Source organism: Choloepus didactylus, chromosome 5 (assembly GCF_015220235.1).
Source record: "Choloepus didactylus isolate mChoDid1 chromosome 5, mChoDid1.pri, whole genome shotgun sequence".
Lineage (NCBI taxonomy): Eukaryota > Metazoa > Chordata > Mammalia > Pilosa > Megalonychidae > Choloepus > Choloepus didactylus.
The window spans coordinates 65,274,195-65,295,645 of NC_051311.1; the positions used below are offsets into that span (position 1 = coordinate 65,274,195).

The 21,451-nt window shown below is 38.0% G+C and overlaps 1 protein-coding gene and 1 pseudogene across 2 annotated transcripts in view; both read left to right on the plus strand.

Annotated features, from left to right (window-relative positions):
* GRM8 (glutamate metabotropic receptor 8) overlaps positions 1 to 21,451 on the plus strand; it is an 896,233-nt gene that overhangs the window by 203,607 nt on the left and 671,175 nt on the right. The window lies entirely within an intron of this gene.
* Positions 772 to 20,268, plus strand: LOC119534750 (annotated as a pseudogene).

A 21,451-nucleotide genomic window follows, 5' to 3' on the forward strand; every position in this document is an offset into this window, starting at 1 on the left:
CAGTTGCAGTCAACACAGGAATTCCACTGTCATCTCAGCCCATGAGTAAAACAATGCTAATTTCCTCCTCCACCATCTCTGCTACCATAACAATGGATATCCCCATTTCTGCCAGCAACACAACATTCTTCCCATATCTTGCAAAAATTCTTTGGAGTTGTATTTGTCTTTTCACTTTCCAGTATATCTTATATCCAATATTTTCACAAGTCCTGGCTTTTACATTGCTGAACGTGTCTCTGGTTGGACCCTCACTTCCTTCCCCACTTCCTGCCCTCCAACCCCCACCCCACTGCCAGCCCAACCCCAACTTTAATGCTTGCAATGTTTGACTCCAGTGGTCTGTTTCCTCCAATTCCTCCTCAACTTTTCCATAATACCACTCTCACTACACCATTCCTTCTTCAAAAAATAGCCATGACTCTCTATTGTATGCTTCATAAAGCCCAAACTCCTCTCCCAGTATAGCTTTTTTTTTTGACATGTGTGTTCCCCCACATTTGCTGGGACTCTGCCCCTGCACACCTCAGTGTAGGCAGTTCTCCCACCTGCCTGTTCCCCTGTGAAGTCCTCATTGTCTCAACTTCCTGGGATTGGCCTTTCCTCTGCAGGGAACTTAGGGAAGCCCAGAAGCTGAGGGGCAAGAAGCTGCTTCAAATATCGAGGTTCCCCAACTTCAACTTCAATTTGGGCTCCTTTCTTCAGTTTGTCACAGTCTGGGGTCCATCTTGCCTGTTGTGAAGAAGGAAGAACATTCTGTATGAAAGCGTAATGGACCACATTGCCCTTCTGGAGGGAAAGCAGACTCCTGGATCCCTGAGAGTGACCAGATGGGAGCTGGATGGCATTGATAAAGCCCTTTTCATCAGTACGGACAGTGGAGAAATGGCACCCCAAACCCCAGATGGTAGAGCAGGGTCTAGGATTTACAGCAGAACTTGAATGTCCACAAGCATTAGCAGGGAGAGGAAGGATGTGGGGAGAGGAAGATGGAGTTGGGGCTGGGTATTCTACAAAGAGAGGACCCAAGGCCAGAGATCACTAATCAAATTGATAACTCGATCTCCACCCACTCTCCCATAGATACTGCAGGGAAATGATGGTAATTTGGGTTAATTTTAAAATAATAGTGCCCAGCTCATAGTATCACTTAAAATTGTTAATATATTCGTGGTAAAAGAGTGGATGAGCTAATGGATTAACTCAAGTAACTGAATTTTGTAGTTTGTGTTAGTTAATAATCATGCTCCTCTTCAAGATCATTAAAAACGTGATTGAATTAAATGAGATAGAATATGTAAAGCACCTAGCATAATTTCTAGTAGCCAGCAGGTCCTTAACAAATAGGTGTGCTTTTTGACCTTCCCTTTCCCTGAATTTGATTATTTAAAGAAAATTATTCATGTAGGTAAATAAATTTTAAAATCTCTCTGTGGACTGTTTTGCTCCAGTTCATGGGAATCTGAAAAACACTCAAGGGGTAGAAGAAAAGCCATGGGGAAAGGAAGGATAGGTACAGGTGTTCTTTCTACCTGTCTCAAGTGTACAATGCCAAGGTAGAATATGAAGGCAAGAGGCCTCCATGTGCACACTTCCAAACCCTCCTCCCAGATGCACCCCATCTTGTATAACAGAGATGTGTTTGCACAAATGAATTCCTATTCAAGAAAGTCAGCATATGGAACTCTAAACTTATAAAGCATGCAATTTAGGGGTGATTATTGTACTACAAAAGATTCTTTGCTAAATAAAGTTAAAATTTTTTCCACATTCATCTGTTGCATAAACTGAATTCTGTCAGAGTGAAATGTACATTAATATCCATCTGAAATAAATATGCTAAAACTAGGACTTTCTGATGTTGCTATTCTTGTTTTACTTCTGGATTTGGATTTTTTTTTAAAGATATACTTAAAATTCTTAAGGAAACAAGTCACAAAAGGTTCACTAACTCCGTAACCTACTCTTGTATGTCTTTGGACTTCCAGATTCTGTAGATCTTTACCCCATATTCACTATATCCTGTTTTATAAAATATATCATTTATTCAAGTAAACTTTTGATTGCATCTTGTTTCTTCCACTGTCCTATTCAGGATAAAATTTTGTATGCATTAATATGGGGAAGAATTGATGTTTGGAAATTTTCTTTCTCTCTCACTGTCTGTCTCTCTTTCCCACATATTATTATTTCATGTCTTTGGGTACTAGGTGCTTATAATCTTTTTTCTTCTATTCTTACAAAATAGATACATTGGTGAATATATTTTTTACATTGCTTTAAACTGTATATTAAAGATTTCATCACATTTTAATTAAATAATTACTCATTTGACTTCCAAAGTATATGGATTCATATGTATATCTAATTTACAAATGGCATTTTAGAAACCTGTTTGAAAACTTGCCTCTCAAAATCATATAATTCTCAGAAAGATGAAAAAAGTCTTTCGGTGCTGAAATCCCCTAGAGCTTTTATTCTCTTGTCATGTCTAGTTTTTTAAAGACCTCTTGAGGATTATGGTAGCAATAGAACATATCTGCCAGTGGCTTCCATGTGGGGCCCAATATCAGAATATATAGCCACTTAACATTGACTGGGCTGAGGTGTTTTATCCACAGAATATTACAAAAACAAATATTCTTTCAATATCTATTTAAGAAAGATGAATCATTAGCAGGAAGTTTTCTAATCTATCTTTATGTATATACCAGAAAAGAAGTTACCAAGATTTTTGTAGCTAGTCAATTGCATTCAAGAAAACACAAATGGCTTTGATTTCCAATTTTTATTTGGTTATGAAGAGGGAGATAATATATTTAGCCTAGAGGATAGAAAACTCACCTAGAATATAACTCAACTGGCATTGAAGTACCATATTTAGGGTAATTGAGAGGGTGTTTGTAACTATGAGTGTGATTACATATTGTAATTGTTAAGATAATTGTGATAACGGGAATATGTGACATGTGAGTTGGTGCCTTTTAAAACAGCATTTACATACACAGATCATTTTGAGAAACTTTCTAGGAAAACATCTACAGAAGGATAAATGTAGGCTAATACGTTTTGCTCTCCCATACCTTCATATTTTTGCATTTTTTTCTCCTCCACCTATTCATTTTGCAAGATATACAAAAATGTCCAGGTATTATTTTATTTTTCTGAGTCCCCAAAACACTCTAATTTATCTTCATTAGTGCTTTCTCAGATTGTTTTGTAATCTGTTGCTCACCTGCATCCATTACTGACAGATCTGTAACTACTCCAGATACTGTTGCCTGCTTTATCTGAGCCTTTGTACCAGAAACAGTGCCTGGCACATGGCGTGTCTGCTGAGCCAATGAAAGAGAGACCCTGTATTGACATGATGCACAAACCACATGTTATGGTTAATGAACTGGAAATACATCCCTTTGGAAGAGTTTGTAAGTAAATTCAGATAATGTTCAGATGGACTCATCCAAATGCCCTGGGTTTATAATGGTTTCTCAGTGGCTGTTCACACGGTGACTCTGCTGGTTACCAACTCTACTAATTGATGATAGAAAGCCTATTATAGCTTTCATACTCCCTCTATCGTTATATAAATATTCTAGTCAAGATGATTGACTGCATCTACCTCCTGCCCTCTGGTTACTTGCTATTTCAGAATGTATAGAAGAGGAATGCATGGGAGGAGGGAAAAAGAGGATTAGAAGAAGGCAGATAAGGAGGGCAAGAAATGAGAAGTAAAAGGTTTTTTTTTTTTTTTTTTTTTTCCCACCAGCCCAAACACTATCCTTATGCCCTGAAAAAAGGGGAGCTGACATTTCTAAATATTTTATCTCTACAACGAATTCAGGTGGTATTAGTTATGGGGTAAAACCAGTAACAGCCATTTTTGTTATGGGGATGAAAATCATCCCCATGAAAACCATCCCCATAAAAACCATCCCCATGAACTTTCCTTTTTGTACCTTTCAAATACCCCATGTGAAATCCAAGAAGTTTGAAGAGACAAGGAAGTGATCTGTCATGCCTGTTGTTCTTTCCTATCTATACACCAGGAGTAAACAAGAGCAAGGAAAACCTTTTAATTTCTCTTGCCCTTCCTGGGGCCAGGGTGAGGGAGAGCTGATGAATTTAATTTGATGATATTATGCCATGGCATTGTGTCAATATGCGATGATGTGTTGCGAATGCACAGCGTCATCACGTGGTGACGCAACATCATGACGTAAGACATCACAACGCCATTTAAAGACGTGGCTCCAGGAGGGTTTTAAGATTGAATAACAAATATAAAGTTATTTGACAGAGGACATGAGATTTAAGGTAGCAAGGCGGCTGGACTGTAAATTGTAGATTAGAAAATGTTTCTTTGCATGAATCATGGCTCCTTTTTTTCATTTGTATAGGCTTCTGGTAAGTGTAATTACTGTTCTTGCAAAGCAGGTTCAGAAGTCAGAATATAATTTCATTTAATAGACTATTCTTTTCATAGGTTGTCCCTAAATTAGTTTTCTTTTGTCTGTGTTATACGAGCAGGTGCTAAATTATAATTTTAGAATGAAATCTAGAAAATAGAATCAACTCTTAATTTGCTTATTTGTTAAAATTATTTGGTAACTCATATAGCTCCAGGTAAAATGATTAATAATTGAAATTACATTGTAATTAATATCTTTTGTAGGCATATATTTCATAATAATTTTTCACTGTGATTCTAATAATAAGAAAATGTTAAAAAGGAGACATGATTTGCAGAATATGGTTTATTCTGAGTGTGTGTGTGTGTGTGTCTGTGCCTGATCCTAGGAAAGCCTTGTAACTATTTTGTGCCTCAGTTCTACCATTTTTAAAATCAAGATAATGTGTTTTTTCCTGATTTTTATAAGGATAGTGTATGGGCAAATGATTAATGCTTTATGTTAATGTCCTTTAAGCTCTTTGGAATAAAGTTTGTTTTATAAATATAAGGTACTGTTAAATACTTCCCCAAGCTACATAAACTTTAATTGTGAACTTGAAATCAATAGGGAAAAATTAGTTTAATTAAAAAGTAAGATGGGTTTCACATTTGATACTTCATTTTGCCTTTTTTCCCTGATTCCTTAATTTCTGTATTTACATGTTCAGAAATGAATAAGATGCTGAAGTAGAGAAGACTGATATACATAAGATTTTATTTGTGATATTTACATTTTTGGTAACTCCTTCTGTCCTGTAAATGTGAATATAAAGATGTATAGTTTTCACTGGTGAAAGTCTTTACAGCCCACATCAAGGAGAATATAGTTAGAGCAAAGGTTCAAAATTTTCTCATACATAGGTAGCTTCTGCAAGTTAAACTTCCAGAGAACACTGAAAAATCCTGAAGTGCTATGAGGGTTCTTCGTTACTTCTAATTTTCCATGGTGAAGTGAAGAGCTTGCTTTGTTGTCTTAAAATTCACATTTGCTTCATCACTGCCTCTGTGACTCCAGTAAAAACGTACCAAGATTCCGTGCCTTCTGAAAGTGATACATGACTTTGTGATGGAGTTTGAAATGGTGGCTGATTACTTTTGAATACTTAAGCTCTACTGGTTGGCAGCTCACATCTGCAGCAGGGAAAAACAATTAGCAAATTTGTGAATTATTGCTGGTTTACACATTAAACAAGCAAAGTAATTCTTTTAACTTTAACCAACTGGCTGTGTCTTGATTACAGGATATTGTTGCTCATTAATAAACAGAGCTATTTTTAGATTTTGCCAGTGCGTATGCATTTCGCTTGCTTGCCTTTCATATCTCAGTCACCGTTATGTACCAGTCATCAGGACCACCTATATAATCTGCAGGGCCTGGTGTTCAAAAATTAAGAATTTCAAGATGGTGACAGTAGAGCATTAAACCAAGCATAGGCCCTTCTAAACATGGGACCTGTGTGAATGCACGGGCCACCCACCCATGATGTCCTGCCAGTCATGCTCTTGGCAGCATTAGGTGCTATGTGCTGACTCACAGTTTGTATGCTTTATGGCCAGGCTGTATGAAATCTAGCTATGGTTGGGTCCTGACAGGTAAGTTTTTGACTACTTGTAACACCCACTTTTTTTCTCTCTCTAGCTTATAATTACTTTGTTTTTGTTGCTAATTATCCATGGTCATGTCTGTGCTTAAGAAGAACTCAAAGCAACCCATTATAAACAGTCTCTTAACTTGAATTTATGGGGCCTCGTGCCCCGTTCAAACTAAAGCTGAATTTCTTAATATGTAGAAAAAATAGCTTTACCGTTTTCTAGTTTGTATGGTATTCAGAACAAGTACTGTTAACAAGCACTTATAATTGTTAAGTCCTACCTGACCTGAAGTAAAGAATGGATCATTAAGAAATTGGAAATATTTATTTGTACAGATATCATAAGCTAATTATTTTTAATGGTGTGTTTTCTTGACTTTAGATGTAAGGCCAAGTTTTCCTGACAGAACCTTGTTTACACTAACCATTTGCTTCGCAAACATTTTTTTCCTTAGCGATAGCAAACTCTGATCCTATTCCCCTCTGAATCATTGCACATTTCAACTAGTTAGAATCTGAACTAATGAGGCTTTGGTGTTTATTCCACATTGACAAGAATCATGTGTGTGCTTTTATACTTGTGTATACATATTGGGGGTGGGTGGATAATAGATTTAGCTTCAAACCCTACCTTGCTGAGGCCATTAGTAACAAGAATAAGTTTTTAGCAGTCACCTTCCTTTGAGGCAACTTGATTCATTTTCCTTCAGGTTTGCAAGGACCTCAGTGTTCATCCAGCCCAAACTCCCCCAGATGCCCTTACTCCCTGTACAGTAGCCCACCAACAGGTTACTCAGCCTATGCTGGAACTTCTAACATTGGGGAACTCGCAATCTTGTAAGGCCATACTATAAATTTCCTCCTTCTGTTGAGTTGCAACATGCTTTCTTTGAAGTTATTGATCCTCATTCGACCTCTTTGAGTTCTTCAGAAGAAGACTGTTTTCATTCCATCTGACCACTGTGATGGTGGGGAACTAACTGTATGTACCCAAGAAAAACATGTTCTTAAAGTTAATCCATTCCTGTGGGTGTGATCACATTGTAAATAAGACCTTTTGATGAGGCTACTTCAGTTAAGCATAGCCCTTGTAAATCAGGATGGGTCTTAATCCTATTATTAGAGACCTTTATAAGAGAATGGAATTCAGAAAGAAAAAGAGAGAAAGCCGTTGGAGGCAAGAAGCTGAACCCAAATGAGAAGGGAGAGACCAAGAGATGCCGCCATGTGCCTTGCCATGTGACAGCCAGCCCCAGAATGGGGGAGAAAGTATCACTTGATGATGCCTTGATTTGGACATTTTCCCAGCCTCAAAAATGTAAGCTAATAAATTACCATTGTTTAAGCTGAACTGTTTCATGGTATTTGCTTGAGCAGCCTAGAAAACTAAAACAACCAGTTCAAAAATATTTTAAAATATTTAAATATGGCTGTCACATTCCCTTTAGTCTTTTGTCCTTCAGAGCAAACACCCCACTTTTTTTTTTTTCATTAGCTTTTCTCTCTTCTGGTGTGAGAAATTGAATGTCCAGTTTGTCTATATCTTTCAGGTTCAACATCAAATACCATATGATATTTGGAGGAAAATTACCAGTGCCAAGCAGAGCAAGCCTATGACCCTGATTCTTTAAGATCCTTTATTTCTTTTATTGCAGCTAAAGATGGCACCAGTTTTTTTGAGTAGTTATACTATATTGTTGATTCATATTGAATTTATCATCAACCAAGTCCCTATGTCTCTTTCAAGGTCGCTGCCAAACTACATTTTTAAAAAAACATTTTGTACCACCTGGGAAGTTTCTTTTTTGAATCCTAAACTTACCTCTGTTAAATTTTGATTATTCAACTTGGTCCAATTCTTCAGCCTATGAAATTTATTTTAGTTGTAATAAATACACCCTATTTATTATCCCTCTCAACTTTTTGTCTTCTTCAAATTTTAGGACCTTACAGTCTACGTATCTATGCCATTGATGATATTTGGGAGCAGGAAAAGATCAAGGACAGAACCCTGTGGTGCAGTGCTTTATTCAGGTTGAAATTCTTTTCTTAATCACTAGCTTTTTGGGTATAGTTCTTCCATTAGTTACTAGTTGTCCTTGCATCCAGTATGTATTTATTCATCTCTTCCTTTCAGATATGATCCTGTCTGATGCTTTCCTGTAACCTATACACGTTATCTACTACGTTTTCTGACCAAATAGACTAATAATCTCTTCAAAGAAAGTAATGAAGTTTATGTACATAACATGCTATATTAAGAATTTTGGTGAAGAAAAATAGGGATACCACAGATGATTCACAAAGTCAATAACCCACAAGAGTCAACTGTATTTATCTAAGTGACAATAGGGTCCAGAAGGATCCCACTTAGTAATTCTCATTATTCTCAAGTCCTCATTATTTTAACTGTGAGTCAATTTTCTAATCACCAGAGAGGCCATCATCATAATGATGAATAATAGAAAATGTCAGGAGAGCACTTAAGTAAGAAGTGTAAAGTTGTAGGTAAATGTTGGATAGAGTGTAGTGGTTGTTAAAGTGATACACAGGGGTGAAGCTCTTAAAAAGTTCATTTACAGAGCATGCATCTGTCTTTTGGGTATTAATATTGTCGCTTAGATGGGCCCAGACAGAATCCTGGCTGTCATTTAATACTACTGTGATCCTGTACGGGGTAGGAAGTATCTATTTCTCAGGAATACTGGAAGGATTAAATGGGAAATTGTCACAAGCACCTAGCATTGTCCCTGATAGTAGGAACTTTATAATTAATCCTTAATTAATTCAGCAGGCATTCAATGTATCTGTTATGTGCCAGACACTGAGTATTTTTTGTATAACTGAAAAGAAGTATGTATTTTTCCTTCTGTTAACTCTCTCTCTCTCTATATATATATAAATTAAAAATATATATACTGCATTGAGTGTAGATTGGGTCTATATGACTCATTAATGCATTTATCATTGGTTTTTCAACCAAAAGAGTTGAAAACATAGAATGAGACTGTGTACTAAGCTAGAACAATTGGTTAATGTGGTCAATTCAGAAGAGCCAAAGGATTTTGGAGATAGGAAGGACCTTACAAATAATAAAGTGCAATGTGTGCATAGCATAGATTAGGAAACCAAAGCCCAGAGATATTGAAAGATTTCCTATTCTTAGAGCTAAAATCAGATTTTTAAAAAACTCATATTCCTAGTCAGTTACCATCAGATATGTTTTCTACCACATCATGCTGTCCAAATGCCTAAAAAGAGGCCTGGAACGCTCAAACCTGTGACATGGCATTGCAAACCGCAAGGTGGAAAACTCTACCTGGCTGTCTGATTTGAACGTGTAAATTAGTAAAACTTAACAAGATCTGGGATCTGGAGCAAACAAGGGCAGAATGCTAACATTTGTTAAATCTTGGTGGTAGGTATACTTTTTTGTGTTTGGACTATTTGTTGTAAATAATAAATTAAAAATGTTCATCCTTTGTAGGCATCAGTACGCCAAGGTTCATGTTAGTGGAATGACTGATCACATTCAAAGACAGAATTAACAACCAAAGCTATTTGGAAAGGGGATTCCCATGTAGTGAATATCTTAAAAAGTATCAATTAAAAATAAGAAGCCAGTCTTTCCTTCATGAAAAGGTCTGGCCATTAGTTGTGTAGAATCATGCCTGATGTGGGGGTGGGGGGTAAGGAGGTAGAGATTATGCCCCAAGAATGGGGATAGAGTAGTGAACATCATTGTGATGTTGATTTGAAATGCTCTGCTTCTTCATGAAATGCTGTGCTTAGGAAGAAGATTCTCCTTCAAGGAAAGGTTGCTTACAAGTTCTATGTCATTTCCTAAATCCCACACATCTTTTCTGTGTGCCAAACTTTCCCAACTTTATTTACATTCTTTTTACCTTAAATTGTATCCTAGAATATTGACTCTGTGATTCCTGTTTTGTGATGTATTATTAGTCCCCTTCTTAGTTGTGGAGGGCATTGTGAGCAGGGGGCTATTAGGGCGGACAGCTGGACAAGGAACAGTGGCTGAGGAGGCTGCCTCCTTTGTGTGGAGAGGAGAAAGGAATGGGTGAGGTGCTTTCTATTGGATCACCAAAATAGATCATAGACATGCGAGAGGCAGTAGGACTTCAGGGGTCACTGAATTCAATCTCCTCTGTTTCGCAAATGAGGAAACTGAGGCCCAGAGCGAGAAAATAGTCTGCTGATACCAAAGAGCTCAAGTCGGAGTTGGGTCTTAAAAAAATTCAGGTAATTTGATAGAATCCAACTGATTTCTTTTTTCTTATCAAAAATTTTTAAGAAATATTTCGTGTACAGGAAAGTGTCAAAAATAATACAAGAAACATCTGTGTATCCATCCCTCAACTGTGCCAAATCTTAGCACATTACTATATTTTCTTTTGATTTTTTAAGAAATAAAATTGATGACGCCCCTCAGGACACATCCCTGAACCTCCACCCCTCTTTCCCTCATTTCCTTGTGCTAACTACTGCCCCAAAGAGGATGTTTATCATCCCTATGCATGCTTTATGATTTGACTAATGTGTACATACCACAAACAATACCCAATATGGTTTAGTGTGTTAGAAACATTATATAAACTCGATCAAACTGTATATATTCTTCTGTCACTTGCTTTTTTTGCTGAACATTCTTCTTTTGAGATTTCTGTGAGTTGATGCATATATCTGTCATTCATTCATTCACTTTCACTGTGACTAGTATTCCAATGCACAAATATTCCACAGTTTATTTATCCATTCTTCTGTTGATAGGTATTCAGGTGAGTCCTCATTTTTCATTACTAGAAGCAATGCCACAATGAAGATTCTTATATATTTCCTTTTGCACTGGTGTGAGAGTTCTGCCAGGTCAGAGTTTCCCTGAGCTACTCAGTCCAGTGCTAGAGCAGGGCTGGGGGCAGCTGGAGCCTGTGGGCTGGTCCCTTCCAGTCTGTAACAGCCTCATCCACTTACACAGGTGTGTGTGTGTGTGTGTGTGTGTGTGTGTGTGTGTCTTACAAACTAACATTTTCTGTGTTTGCCAGAATATGAAAAGTATGGGAAGCACTGCTCTAAGAAAAATGTGCACATGCATCAGAATCATCTGGAGGGCTTGTTACATACTTTACTACAATAAAAAGTTAGAAAAAGATCACTGGGCCACACCTCCAGAATCTCTGATTCAGTAGGTCTAAAGTAGGACACAAACATTTGTATTTCTAACAAAATCCCAAGTGATGTAAATGCTGGGCACTGGGGACCACATTTGAGAACCACTAGGGAATATATCTGGGAGTTGAATTGGGGGTTCAAATTGATTATTCAAATGCATTTGCCATTATTGCAAAATCTTTTCATCAAAATTAGCATATAACAATCTAAAATATAATTTAAATCTTGAAATGATTCTATAATGTCAGAGCTTATTTGCAAGCTGATATGTGAAAGATGGAGAATATTTTACTGTGCTCAGAAAAAACTTCCCCACAATTGTAAATTCTGCATTCCCCTTTGTGATGTTTAAAAGATATTTAAATGAGAAAAGCAGTCCTGCCTTGCTTCCCTGTTGTCTTTATGATGTAGTCTATAGGTACATCACACTTTCACCAGAAAAGGAAAAGCAAACAAGGGAAATGTTACAATTAGAACTTTGTCAGCCCTCAGCAAAATTGTGAAGTAATGAGGTGTCTTAGGTGCTCACCTCCTTGGGACCAGTCACATCTTGCCTGAGCCCCATGCTCCCCCCAGTCCCTCCTGTTGCACCCGTCCAGTGCTCAGGTGTCTACGGACAGCGCTGCCTCCAGAACTTTTCTTCCCCTTCTTCCTCCTCAATAGACATCTGCTTCTCTCCCTGTGCTATGATATCACCCCACCTGCACGTTCGACAAAAAGAGACCAACGAAATAAACTCCAATTCAGAAATGGAGAAGGGGTATGGACATGGACCTTTACCCCTACCCCAACCTTAAAACACACTTGAAAGTGATCCATAGGCGGTGTAAAGTAGCCTCTCCTCCGTGTTCCCCCTCTTAGTGAATGGCCTTACATCCATTCAGGTGGAAAAGGAGGGCTCTTCACTGGCTCCTGCTTCTCCCTCTTTTCCCGTCGCCCGATTTGTCCCTGTTGAGCCGCATCTGTTCGCCTTAGTCCACCCTCTCTGCCTCCAGCTCTCATCTGGACAATCGCAATAGCCTAAGAGCTCTCCTTCTTGTTCCCTTCCAATCCATTCTTCACGTAGTAGCCACACTGATCTTTTATTAAAAGTGAAAACTAGATCTGTCACTCCACTGCTGAAAATCACCCCTAATGGTTTCTCTTTGTTCTTAGAGTTAGATGCAAACTGTTGGGCCCGGCCTACCTGCTCCCTGCCTGTTTCCAGCTTTACCTCACCCCATACTTCAGACTTCCCTCTTTTTCTCCAGTTCACTGGAGTAGTCTCTCTTGTATCAAGCCCTTTGCACAGATTCTTTTCTTGAAAAGTTCTTTGTCCCATCCCTTTTCCCGTTTCCCTGGTAACTTGTTTCTATTCTTCAAGTCTAGCTTAAACATCACTTCCAGCTGGCAGCCCTTCCTGACACCCTCTCCCCACCACACTGGGTGGGGCCCCACAACAGCCCTGCCCCTGTCCTCTTCCTTTGTGGATCTCCTAATACTTGTGATAATTTGCTTCTTGTTTTATTTCTCTTTTAGGCTATGTGCTTAATGAGAGGGCCTGACCCTTTTATTCTCAGCACTGAATCCCCAGTGACTTAATATAGTGCCCAGGAGTCATTCAATAAATGTCTGAGGCTGTGTGTTATCAATTCTTGACTACATTTCTATGTATTGATTGTGTGTGTGTATATACACACACATACACAAACATAGAAATATATGATTTTTAAAAAATTTCTCAACATCATTTACATATAAATCATGGGTCAAAGTGCCTGGTTTAAAAACTCAACACTAAGACATTAGAGAGCAAATTTACATGAACTGCTTTTATATTGTTTAACTTGGAGCCACAGAATTTATTGCTGAAGAGTAAGAAAGAATTCAGTAGCAAACCCTTGATTGTCTTCCTTACCAGTTGTATTATTGCTCTCTCTCTCTCTCTCTGTGTGTGTGTGTGTGTGTGTGTGTGTGAGAGAGAGAGAGAGAGAGAGAGAAAGAGAGAGGAAGAGAGAGAGAGAGAGAGACTCACTCTTCTTGAATACATAATACTTCCATTTCCTACAAACAAGAATATTCACTTAGGTAATCATCCTAAGTGCAGTTACCAAGTTCAGGAAATTTAACATAGGTATAAAGCTTACAGTCTATACTCAATTTTTTTCTTGTGTTTCAGTAATGTCTTTTTGAGCCCTTTCTCCTCCATTCCTGGATCTTATCCAGTATTATTATTACATCTTTATATATTATAAGTCCATGTGGGGCCCCAGGCCTGGGCTCCCCCTGCCTGTAGGGGAATGAAGCCCCACAGCACATAGCAGCCTGTGTGACTGGAACAGAAGTTAAAGGTCAACAGACCTTCCCAAGGAGGAACAAATGTGCGGATGGTATCATAAACCACTTACCCTGTAAAGCATTGAAACTCTCCTCCCCTTATCATTTGATAACAAATCTTCAAACCCCTGTGTCATAAGACCCTGCTGAAACTCTGTTCTCATACCCTATGGAATGTCTTTGTCCTAAACCCTTATAAGATGCCTCTTACACCCCCAACTTTGTGGAGCACTAATTCCATTTTCCTTGGATGGCTGCCACTGGGGACACTCTCCTGTTTTTCAGTCCTTATAAAACTCATGTCTGACTCTGTGCCTGGCATGTTCTTTGATCTGGGGGCTGCACTGACCCGAGCCCTTTAAGAGCTGGGTTGGAACAGTCCACAACCATTAATTTATCATTAAATGTTAAGCATTTGCCTTTAAGACCCTGTAGGAAATAAAAAGTGGGGTTAGAAAAAAAAATACAGTAGTATGGTATTTATATTTACCGATGTCCTTATGTCATTATCTTTACTGGAAATCTTTATTTCTTCATGTGGCTTGAGTCAATTGTCTAGTGTCCCTTCCTTTCAACCTGCAAAACTCCATTTAACATCTCTTATAGGGCTGGTCTAGTGATAGAGAAATCCCTCAGCTTTCATTTATCTGGGAGTGTCTTAATCTCTCCCTTATTTTTGAAAAACATTTTTGCTGGATATAAAATTATTGGTTGGCAGTTTTTTGCTTTCACATTTTAAATATGTCATCTCACTGCCTTCTTGCCTCCATGGTTTCCAATGAGAAATATACAATTAATCTTATTGAAGTTCCCTTATGTGTGACATATTGCTTCTCTCTTGTGGCTTTCAGAATTCTCTCTATATCTTTGGCATTTGACAGTTTGATTATAATATGACACAGTGTGGGTCTACTTGGGTTTATCCTGTGTGGAGTTCACCGAGCATCCACGATGTGTATATTCATGTCTTTCATTAAATTTGGGAAGTTTTCAACCATTATTTCTTTGAGAATTCTCCCTACTCCTTTCTCTTCTTCTCCTTTGGGATTCCCACAGTGCATATGTTGGTACACTTATGGTATCCCACATGTTCCTCAGGCTCTGTTTGCTTTTCTTCATTGTTTCTTTCTCTGCTCCTCAGGCTGGATGATTTCAATTGTCTTATCTTCAAGTTTATTGGTTATTTCTTCTGCCAGTTCCAATCTGCTTTTGAACCCCCTAGGGAATTTAAAATTTCTATTACTGTTGTTTTCAGCTTTTTTTGTTTCCCTTTCATAATTTCCATCTCTCTTTTGATATTCCCTCATGTTCATTGCTCATTTTCCTGATTTCTCTTTGTTCCTGTTTTCCTTTAGTTCTTTGAGCATATTTAGGACCACTTTTTAAAAGTCTTTGTCTGGTATGTCTTTGGTCTGGTCCTTCTCATTGATGGTTTCTAGTACTTTAATCTTCTCCTTTGCCTTGGCCATCATTTCCTATTTCTTTGTGTGTTTTTTAATCTTTTGTTGAAACCTGGACATTTAAAATATTTTAATGTGTTATTGCTGAGATTTAGATTCTGAGACGTCTGTTCCTTAAGCTTGTATCTAGTTCATTTTGACAGAGATTTCTTTGAATGCCATGAGCTAACAAAAAAGAAGAAAAGGCAAAAAGAATTCACCTTTCTGACCTTTTCAGATTGACCCATGAGAGAGCTCTCCTTCAGAGCTTATCCATGCAGTGAATTTAGAGAACAGCCCAACGCCAAAGCATAGGGGTCTCCCTGATCCTTTCTCTGCATGCTATTGTCTTGGACATATGTGTTTGGTGCTAGGAGCTTCCCCATTTACTTGGATGTGAGGAAAGAGTTGTGTCAAGTGTCCAGGCACTGCGCTGTATGTCCTGCAGCCAGCAATCCCTTGTCCCAGGCAGCCACTTGACTGCTCTCCCACAGCATTCTGCAGGAGAGCTCTGTGAGCTGCTTTCTCCAGGCAGGGAATGCTCTGGGTCAGTGAGTCCCTCAGGCCACCACTAGGCAGATTGAGTCAGACATACATACTCCGATTGTGTACAGGAAGGTTCCTCTGTTCCACATGAAATCGGCACCAGGGATGTGCACTGGGAGCACTGCCAACTCCGCACAGAGCCAGTGGGGGTTGGGGGAGAAGTCAGCTGGAGCACCAGGAGATACTACCACTTTTAAGTGACCTTTTTCTTGATTTCACTGCTTGCCCTGTTACTGCAATCTTTTGCTGTTTTCTGGATCTTTGAGAAAGATGTTTCTGCCAGTTCTTTTTGGTTGTTCAAAGCTTCTGTGGGAAGACAGAGCACTGAAGCTTCTTATTCTGCCACCTTGATCCAAGCTCTTAATTTTTAGAGCTAGATTGGATAAACCCCAGGTCTTTAGGTATTTGAAGCAAACCTAATATTGGAAAATCAAAGTTTAAAATTTTTTTTGTTAATGATTCAAGAATAAAAGCTAAACATCTGGATCTATAGTGTCTAAGTGGTTTTTATTTTTAAATGTTTTATTTTTAAATATATATACTGCTTAATCCAAAATCATGAAAATCTTGAAATGAATTATAATATCATGCATTAAATAAAGTGTATTTATGAAGCACTGTCATGAAGTGAAATCAAATTTGTCTGACTCCAGATAGCACCCTTTGACCTTGGACTGACTCTGGGTTTGAAACCAGTTCTGCTTGATATTAGCTGTGTGAGCTTGCAAATTATTTAACCTCCCTACATCTTAATTTTCTCATCCATAAAAAAGGCATAATAATAGTATCTATCTCATACAGCTGTTGGGCGATCAAACGACAGTATTCTCCCTCAGATATAGCAATTGGCTTCCTAATTAGTCTCGCAGCTTCCACCGTCTGTTCTCACTGAAACAGCCAGAGTGATCCTTTTAAAACCTGTCAGACCACATTGCTCCTCTGCTCAGATCTCTTCAGCTGCTCCTTATTTGGGTCATAGTGAAAATCCAGCGGGCCTAGATGGTCTGGCCCTATGACCAATCTGATTTCATCTCTCATTCTCTCCACTCCCCAGCTCTCTGGCCTCCTTGCCCTTCCCTCAACACACTGGACATGCTCCTATCAGGAGCCTCTGGGCTTCCTCACCTCCTTCAAGATGTAGGTCACCTTCCAATGACTGCCTTTAAAAAATTGTACTCCTGCTCCCTTCTCTATCCCCCTTCATCCTGCTCTGTGTTTGTTTTACCCAGTGCTTATCATTTGTTCTATTTTTATTGTTTGCTTCCCTCTGTTACAACATAAACTTCATGAGGGCAGGAATATTTGTTGTGTTCACTGATATGTCTTAAGTATCTAGAACAGAACCTGGCATATTTTGTTAGTCAGGGTTCTCCAGAGAAACAGCAAAACAAAACTAAAAGGATATATGCATATATGTAAATATTAAGAGATTTATTATAGGAATTGTCTAACTCCACCATGGGATTGTCAAGTCTGAATTCCTTAGGGCAGGTTGCAATTTGGAGGGTCGATGAAGGTGATGTTGAAATCCCCAGGAGAAGCTGGCTGTTGGAAGTAGGGACAGAAATTCTTCCTTCTGACTGCTGAAATCTTCAGTTCTCCCTTGAAGGCTTCCAGCTGATTGGATAAAGAAACTCCTCTTATTGCCAAAGGCAATTTCCTTTGTTGATTGTAGATGCAATAAACCATAGATACAATCAACTGACTAATGTAAATCCATCTATGGAATATTCTCCCAGTTACAATCAGGCCAGTGCTTACTTGACCAAACAACTAGACACCATAATCTAGCCAAGTTGATACATAAAATTAATGCCCACACATATTTTGGTCAATGCATATTTGTTGAGTGAATGAATTTTGAACCAAATAATTTAGTATAACATCTAGTACATACTAAATATTAAGAAAAAAATGGCCAGTTTTATTATTGATTCAGTTAGAATGAGATATTTACATTACCTTTTTAATATGGAAGAACCATGAGGGAAAAGAATGGAAAAAGAAAAGGGAAAGGAGGGAGAAGAGGAAGGAGTTAATGAGAGAAATGAGAGGGAAAGGTAGAAGGAACAAAGAGTGGAGAAAGTAGAAAAGATACTTTTCTTTAAAAATAAGCCTCTTTATCCCCGCTTCCTTGCTTCCTCCTCAACCCTTTAATCTAGGGTGAAAATTGTAATGAGGGATCTATATGGTGGATATCAACAGTTGGCAAGTATTTTCCATACAGGGTGAGATGGTAAGTATCGCTTTGTGGGGCCATACAATCTCTGTGGCACATACCCACTTCTACTGTCGTAGCGTGAAAGCAGCCATGGGAAATATGTAAAGGATAAGTGATGTGGTGTGGGCTGTTGTTTGCTAGACTCTAGACCAATGCATATTGTTGCTAAATGTTGTTCAGTGCAGACTACAATGTAGGGATTAAATTAAGAAAAATCTAAGTGTCTATGTCAAGGCCCACTCACGATAAAAATCCTCTCCAAACTAGGAATGCAATGGGCCTTCTTTAACCTGACAAAGAGGATCTAACAAAAAAACTGCAGCAAATATAAATCTTAAAGGGGAACTTTATATCTTTTTAAAAACTTTTTATTGTAGTAACATTAATGCAACACAAAGTTCCCACATTTTAACAGCTTTCCAGTGTACAATTCGGGGGTATTAATTACATTCAGAATATTGTGCTACTGTCACTACCATCCGTTAAGACAGGTGGGTTGCTATTTCCTGCTCCCCTTATCGTGATAAGAAGCAAGAGAAGTATTTATGGGTATAAGGAAGAAAGAAGAAACTAAATGTTTTGTTACTTGCAGATTATATGACTGTTAAATAGAAAATCCAAGATAGTCCACAAACCATTTAAACTAAAAAACGAGTGTGCAAGGCTGCTAGATGCAAAATTAATTTACACAAATTAATAATATCCTTATAATAATAAAAGCTAATTTTTATATGGTGATTGCTATGTGTCACGTTCTTTACATATGTTACTTACCTCTCACAATCACCTTATGAGGTAGCACTATTATTATTCTCAATTGAAATTAATAGAGAGAGTAAGCACTTGCCCACAGAGATACCGCTCGTAAGTGATAATACTGGAATTATAATACTGGCTTAAGAATCAGAGCTCTTAACCACGTTTTATATTGCTTCTCTCCTTAAACACCGGAAATAGCCCATTAAAAATGTAATAGAAAAAACACTTTCCATAATATCAACTGAAACTGTGTGGTATTTAGGAAAAAATCTAACAAAATTTGTAAAACTATTATGGAGAAAATATAAAACATTGTTGAGAGATAAAGAAGACCTGAATAATTAGTGAGATAATACTATTTTATCTGAATTCATGTGTTGGGGGTCTCAATATCACAAGGCATTTATTTGTCCCCAATTAATCTATGAATTCAGTGAAGTTCTAATTACATAACAACTGGTTATGGTGTGTGTGTGTGTGTTTGTGTGTAAGTGTATGTGAGATTTGATAGATTCTAAAATTCATGTGGAAATTTAAAATTGCAAGAACAGGTCCGTGCTGCCCACTTCCCAGTCGCCACATCTCTGCAGCTGTGTTCTCCGTGCCCATCCCGCTCCCACCCTGGCGGACCAGCAGCAGCGCCATCTCTCTCCCCTGAAGGGGCACAACCTGGCAGACAAGGAGAACACACCCCCGGCCCCCAACAGCACCTGCAACCTGGCTGCAAGACTGCTCGGAAGATCTTCTAGAAGCTTGCCCAGCCAGAGAAAACGAAGGTTCTTGCCTCCAGCGTGGAAGATGAGCCACTCCTGAGAGAAAATCCCCATCCCTTTGTCATCTTTCCTATCGAATACCATGATTTGGCAGATGTGTAAGAAAGCTGAGGCTTCCTTTTGGACAGCTGAGGAGGTGGATCTTTCCAAGGACATTGAGCAGTGGGAAGCCCTGAAGCCTACGGAGAGATATTTTGTATCACTTGTTTTGGCTTTCTGTTCAGCAAGTGATGTCATAGTAAATGAAAACCTGGTGGAGCGATTTAGCCAAGAAGTTCAGATTTTAGAAGCCCACACTGCTTCTATGGCTTCCAAATTGCCATGGAAAACATATATTCTGAAATGTATAGTCTCCTTATTGACACTTACATTAAAGATTCCAAAGAAAGGGAATTTCTTTTCAGTGCAATTGAAACAATGCTTTGTGTAAAGAAGGCAGACTGGGGTTTGCATTGGGTTGGGGACAAAGCAGCTACCTATGGAGAACGTGTTGTAGCCTTTGCAGCAGTAGAAGGAATCTTCTTTTCTGGCTCTTTTGCATCGATCTTCTGTCTCAAGAAAAGAGGATTGATGCCTGGCCTCACATTTTCCAATGAACCTATTAGCAGAGATGAGGGTTTACACTGCAACTTTGCCTGCCTCATGTTCAAACACCTGCTTCACAAACCTTCAGAACAGACAGTAAAAGAAATAATTATCAATGCTGTTAGAATAGAACAGGAGTTCCTTATGAAGGCCTGTGAAGCTGAATGGAATGAATTGCACTTTAATGAAGCAGTACATTGAGTTTGTGGCAGATAGACTTATGCTGGAACTGGGTTTTAGCAAGGTTTTCAGGGTCGAGAATCCGTTTGACTTTATGGAGAATATTTCACTGGAAGGAAATACAAACTTTTTTGAGAAGAGGGTAGGTGAGTATCAGAGGATAGGAGTGATGTCAAGTTCAACAGAAAATTCTTTTACCTTGGACGCTGACTTCTAAATGAACTGGAGATGTGTTCTTATTTTACTGACTTATTTTTTTTTTCACTTCTCAGAAAAAAAAATTGCAAGAACAGCCAGACAATTCTGAAACAAATACGCAAACAAGCAAAAGACAAAGGCTTTCCATATATTGACATATATAAAAAAACTTAAGTACATGACCCAGCTTTGAGTTAGCAAAGGGATAGACAAATAGATCAAATAGAACAGAACAGATAGCTGGAGAAGTTTATCCCCACATCTATGTGATCTTGGTATATGATAGAGGTGGGGTTGCCAATCAATGTGGGAAGAATGGACTCTTCATTAATATTTTTGTTAAAAAAAATAGAATTAGGTCACTAACTTATACCAGTTATGAAAGCAAGTTTAAAGTAAATTAAAGACCAAATGTGGAAAGGAAAGTTTACAATTGTATGTAAACAATATAGGAGGCTATCCTTACGACATCAAAATAAAAAAAAAAAACAGATGTCTCGGACTACATGAAATTAGATGAAATTAGAAATCTTGTGAATGACTTAAGACTCAATAAAAAGGGGTAGAGCTAGGCCAGACCATGGAAGAAGATATTGGCATAAATGACAGAACAAAGATTCCTACAACTTATTAAGAGAAAGGCAAATAATCAAATGGAAAAACAGGGAAAAAGTGAATTGACCACATATAGAAGAGGAAAGCCAATAGCCAGAACATATATGAAGACATGCTCAATCTCACTAGAGAATAAGCAGGAAATTGTGAATTAAAAGAAAACTGAGATGCCATTTTACTTAAATCTGACTGGAAAAATAAAAAAAAAGTCTGACAATACCAAATGTCAGTGAGCACATAGAAAACAGATGATGGTGAAAATGTTTATACTTTTTTGGAGAGTAATTTGATGATATCTAATAAAATTTAAAGCATACTTATCCCATGACTTAGCAGTTCTGTTCTAGGTAAATGTTCTAGAGGAACTTCTGCATAAGGATTTTATGCAATATTATTTCCAAGACCAAAAAATCAAAAATGATTTTGCTAAACCTTGGTAAAGAAGTGGATAAATAAATTCTGAAGCATGTATAAAATAGAATATGCTAGAAGTTAAATTAACTAAACTTGTATTATTCATTCAACAAATGTTTGTTAAGTACTTACTCTGTCAGGCACCATTTATATGCTCAGGATATGTTTTTGTA